Here is a 5,949-nt window from a genome sequence, read left to right on the forward strand (position 1 = left end):
CTCCAAATTCACCTCTGCTCTCTTCCCTCTCTAATGACTTGCTTTAAAATATTCACGATTTACTGTCAAATCAAAATACAAGACGGGCAATTAAAAAAAGGTGCTCCCTCACTTCTTTAAAATCCCCACTGGGATGAAAAACATAGAGGCAACGAATGACTCTTTCCCCCCCCCCCCAAAAAAACAAGGGTAAAGTTAAGGCGATTTAAAAATGGAGAGGGGTGAAAGCAAAAGAAACATCGAATAAAAAGGTAATAAACGCAGTGTCAGTCTGGTGTGCAACTCAAACAGCTGCTCTAATGTTACTTAAGGGAAGGGGGTTGCAGTTTATGTAGTTGAAGGTAACAAATATACGCGTTCTTTCGGTCTAGACGCTATGATGACCACGCGTCCTGTTGCTCGCGGGGGGGGGGGGGCATGATCAGCTGCTAAAAGCGCTCTCGCCGGCTCTCGGTCACCACGTGTGAATGTTTCATACTGACGTGTCCAGACTTGGAGGTCTCCGCCGGTCCACAGCCCGATCCCTCCCCGGGGGCTTCGTGAATTCTGCCCCAGCCCCCTCTTCTCCGGGTCTTCGCGACTTCTACACCAGCACCCCCACCCTTTTCCCGGGACTTCGGGAAGAGTTGCGCCCCCCCCCCGGGGGTTGCGCGCCGCCCCGCCCCCCCCCCCCCGGGCCTCGGGAAGGGTTGCGCGCGCGCCCCCCCCCCCCCCCCCCCCGGGGCCTCGGGAACGGTTGCGCGCCCCCCCCCCCCCCGGGGCCTCGGGAAGGGTTGCGCCCCCCCCCCCCCCCCCCCGGGGCCTCGGGAAGGGTTGCCCCCCCCCGGGGCCTCGGGAAGGGTTGCCCCCCCCCCCCCCCCCCGGGGCCTCGGGAAGGGTTGCCCCCCCCCCCCCCCGGGGCCTCGGGAAGGGTTGCCCCCCCCCCCCCCGGGGCCTCGGGAATGGTTGCGCCCCCCCCCCCCGGGGCCTCGGGAATGGTTGCGCCCCCCCCCCCCCCGGGGCCTCGGGAATGGTTGCGCCCCCCCCCCCCCCGGGGCCTCGGGAATGGTTGCGCCCCCCCCCCCCCGGGGCCTCGGGAATGGTTGCGCCCCCCCCCCCCCCCCGGGGCCTCGGGAAGGGTTGCGCCCCCCCCCCCCCCGGGGCCTCGGGAAGGGTTGCGCCCCCCCCCCCCCCCGGGGCCTCGGGAAGGGTTGCGCCCCCCCGGGGCCTCGGGAAGGGTTGCGCCCCCCCCCCCCCCGGGGCCTCGGGAAGGGTTGCGCCCCCCCCCCCCGGGGCCTCGGGAAGGGTTGCGCCCCCCCCCCGGGGCCTCGGGAAGGGTTGCGCCCCCCCCCCCGGGGCCTCGGGAAGGGTTGCGCCCCCCCCCCCCGGGGCCTCGGGAAGGGTTGCGCCCCCCCCCCCCCGGGGCCTCGGGAAGGGTTGCGCCCCCCCCCCCCGGGGCCTCGGGAAGGGTTGCGCCCCCCCCCCCCCGGGGCCTCGGGAAGGGTTGCGCCCCCCCCCCCCGGGGCCTCGGGAAGGGTTGCGCCCCCCCCCCCCCCCGGGGCCTCGGGAAGGGTTGCGCCCCCCCCCCCCCCCGGGGCCTCGGGAAGGGTTGCGCCCCCCCCCCCCCCCGGGGCCTCGGGAAGGGTTGCGCCCCCCCCCCCCCCCGGGGCCTCGGGAAGGGTTGCGCCCCCCCCCCCCCCGGGGCCTCGGGAAGGGTTGCGCCCCCCCCCCCCCGGGGGCCTCGGGAAGGGTTGCGCCCCCCCCGGGTCTCCGTGACTTCTACCCCAGCCCCCCTCCTCCCCGGGGCTTCAGGAAGGGTTCGCCCCTTCCCCCGTGACTTCTATCCCAACCCCCACCCCGGGGCTTCGTGACTTCTACACCGCCCCGCCTCCCTTTTCCCGGGGCTTCGGCAAAGGTCCCCAACCCCGGGGATTATGGAAGGGTACCTCCACCCCCCCCCCCCCCCGGGGGGCTTTTTTGGGGGGGCGGGAGATGAGGAAGATCTTGGGTTCTCTCTCTTCCCCCCCCCCCCCCCGGAGTCTTCGTGACCTCTACACAGCCCCCCTTCCCCGGGGCTTCTACCCAGCCCCTCCCTTTTTCCGGGGCTTTGGAAAGGGTTTGCCACTTCCCCGGGGCGTCGTAACTTTTACCCCAACCCCCATCTATTTTCCGCGGGGCTTCGTGACTTCTACCCCCCCCCCCCCCGGATTCGGGAAGGGTTCCCCCCCCCGGGGATTCGGGAAGGGTTCTCCCCCCCCCCCCCCCGGGGATTCGGGAAGGGTTCTCTCCCCCCCCCCCCTTTCCCCGGGGCTCCTCCCCCTTCTCCCTCCTCCCCGGGAAACTCTGGCCCCCGGCCTAGGGCCGCCTGGCTTCACACCATTGTTACGACAGCCCGCTGTTACTGTGGAAACAGGCCTTGTTTATTGTTTGTTTATTCCTTCTGCCCCCACCAACAAAAAAAATTCCTTGAATCCCGTGGAAAAGTTTACATTTTATCCCGGAGTTCTATAACGGTTAGCTGGGGAGCGCGGCCGCCGAGGGGTCAATTCAATGCCACACACCAGCCCTTCAACATGAAGAGCAACGTCCTACCTCTCCCCTGACCCTTCCCTCAGCAGCGCTCGCAAATCACTTTGGGGGGAAAAATAATCCCCGAGAGGGAAAAACGTGTTTTCTCTTTTTAGGTTGAATGTCTCCGCGGAATTTCCTCGGGAGGGGTAGGAGAGAGAAAGGAGCACCCTGCGGGTGGAAACTCCAACTGGCCGAGAAAGGAGCGGCGTTGCGAATTGAAAGCAGGAACCGGGAAAAAGCCGAGCAGCGCCGGCACCAGCACAACATGGTGGACTGGGTGGGGGGGCGGTGCAGTCGCTCTCCCCTCTTTCGGAACTCGAGCACTGCAACAAACGTGGTTCCATGCCAGCCTCCTCCTCCCCCCCGGAGACCCCCCGGCCCCTCTTCTTCAATCTTCGAGCGGCGCCCCCAGACTCTTCCCCACACCTTACTGCTGCACCCGCCAGACCTCCGCCACGCTGCCATTCGCTCAGGTTGACATATGCTTTCCCCGCTCCATGTTCCTCGACGGCTGCGCATGCGCACACTGCTGGCCTTCGGCTGGTTTTTAAACACGCCCCGCCCCGCGCGCGGCCGTTCCCAGGGGCGGGACAGGACGTGATGACGCAGCCACGTGCTCTCTCTCTCTCTGCTCCTCCTCCCAATCGGCCCGCTCCGCGCGTCGCCTTCCTTTTCAAAGGAGTACGCCGCCGGAAGGAGTGCGTGTCCATTTTGAAGTGCTGAGACGGGCGCGTGCCCAATCCACTCGGCAGCGCCACCTTTCTTATTGGTAGGAAATCGACAAATACCAGCCACTCGAGACATTCAAGAGGGCATTAGATGATTACTTAGATGAATAGAAACACAATGTGCAGAGCGTACAGTATTGGCACTAAGCAGTGATGCTCGTTTGGGAAGCTGGTGCAGACACAATGGGAACATGGCCTTCTGCGCCATAACAATTCTGTGATTCTGCAATCACCAACCCTGCCAGAAGAGTTAAGATCCCTGGAAGCAATGGTTTACCGAATTATGTTGATTAATAAGGGAATCTGGGGTTATGAGAAGGCAGGAGAATGGGAATGAGAACAATATCAGCCATGATTGAATGGCAGAGCAGACTCGATGGGCTGAGTGGCCTAATTCTACTTCTATGTCTTATGGTCTTATGTTGGACTCTTGTGGGACTGGGTCGGCCCAGACCTGCTAGGAGTGCAGAAAAAATACTTCTGGTAGGCAGCATGTCAGAATCTACGAGGAAAGGCATCATCAACCTCTTCCATAAGCAGAAGGGGGACAAGAGAGGAAATCTGAAATTTGCAGACCATCTGGACTACAAAATTCTTCCTATTGTCATTCAGGTCAAGTCAGCTCTGAAGCTGGTGATGTATCCTGACCAGACCTGCACGATTACCTATGTGCATGAAGGCGTGAACACCCGACGCCCAATATTCACCCGGTAGCAGAGGTGGCAGTGGTTGTCCATACTTTGCCACTCTAAATGAATGCTGAGAACGCAAGCCTGGTTTACACAAAGCTTTATATTCTCAGTTAGTTTGCTGTTGCTCCAAAAACTTTGACTTTCACTAATGTCCTTTAGTGAAGGAAATCTGACATTCTTACCTAGTCTGTCCGACCTGTGACTCCAGGTCCACAGTCATGTAGTTGACTCTTAACTGCCCCCTCAAGGGCAATTAGCAATGGGTAATAAATGCTGCACAGCCTGCGATGCCCTATGCCAAGAACAAGTTAAAAAAACCTGTGACCTTGGCAAACTGGTGGTGATTTTGGCATCAACAGACAGGTTGCTTGTAATTGTTGATCCAAGGTATGTGAAGCTGTTAATGCCATTCAGAGTGAGATTTGATAATGTTGGTGGAAGGAGAAGTCGGTGTGTCCTGGAAATAATCCTGGTCAGTCCAAATTCCTCACAGGCCCAAGATTACTGATATACAAGCTGCTGCAAGCGAACTGCTGTCTGGGATGTCTGTGTGGTGTCATCAACATATGGCATTACACTCTTATAAAGCAGCCAGAACTACAGGGTCATAGTTTGAGGATAAGTGGTAAACCTTTATGGACTGAAGTGAGGAGAAGTTTCTTCAACCAGAGTGGTGAATCTGTGGAATTCAGTACTACAGAATGTAGTATAGGGCAAAATGAGTAGTTTCAAGAAGGAATTAGTTGCAGCTCTTGGGGCTAAAGGGATGCGGGGGGGGGGGGGGGGCAGGATCAGGGTATTGAACTTGATCAGCTAAGATCATGATGGAACGGCAGAGCAGCTTAAAAGGGCTGAATGGTCTATTTTCTTTGTATGTATCATGATACATTTTACTGTGTTTATATAGCACCTGAAATGTACGTTATTGCTGTTACACAGAAGTTTTCTCTAATTGCTCTTGTCCAGAGGCAATCATCTTACTTGCACCAAGTTCTGTTCACCTATGCTCACAGACTTGCATTATGTTATTTGACCAGGAACGAGAGTTACAAATTCTAAACCTGGTTTTCAAATGCCTCTATAGCATTGTCCTTGTATCCTCCAATCTCTCAGCCCTCCAGGATAATGGCTATCATCTACTTCTGGCCTGACCCTTCTCAAATTGGTTCACCATTGGTGGCTGTGCCTTCAACTGCCTGTGCCAAGTTCTGAAATTCCTTCCTTAAAGACACACCTTAAAACCTAATATTGCTTTAGAGGGCTCGGTGTCTAAGTTTGCCTTTTAAGGCTCCTGCAAAACACCTTTTGACCTTTAATGTAATAAAATATCCGAAGTTGTATTTTTCATTTCTTTTCAATGCATTTTTATACTGTATAAATATGTTTTGAGTAATTCATTAAAAATATTTCTTCAATTACAGCAGCACTTACCAGGGCAGCATGGTAGCACAAGGTAGTTATGACACAGTTAGCACTCCTGCCTCACAGCACCAAGGACCCAGGTTCAATTTCGGCCTTGGGTGACTGTGGAGTTTGCACTTTCTCCCTGTGTCTGTGTGGGTTGCCTCCTGGTGCTCTGATTTCCTCCTATAATCCAAAGATGTGCAGGCTTGGTGGATTGGCCATGTTAAATTGCCCTATAGTGTCCAGGAATGTGCAGGTTAGGTGGGGTACAGGGATAGGGTGGGGGAATGGGCTGAGGGAGGGTTCTCTTTCAGAAGGTTGGTGCAGACCCGATAGGCCAAATGGCGTCCCTCTGCACTCTAGGGATTCTATGGTTCTACAGATTCTTAAATATGGAGTACCTGAATGACGGTTAAATGAATTGTTATTTTCATACCTCAAGGATACATAAATAATAGATAATGCACTGTCCTTGGGCTTCTAACATTCATGTTAACATACACTAGTTTTCATTGGAGCACCTATGAAATTGGCAGTAAATTTGAGCATAGTTTACATCGGGACTTGTTTCCAGC

This window comes from Scyliorhinus torazame, chromosome 3, assembly GCF_047496885.1.
Source record: "Scyliorhinus torazame isolate Kashiwa2021f chromosome 3, sScyTor2.1, whole genome shotgun sequence".
Taxonomy (NCBI): domain Eukaryota; kingdom Metazoa; phylum Chordata; class Chondrichthyes; order Carcharhiniformes; family Scyliorhinidae; genus Scyliorhinus; species Scyliorhinus torazame.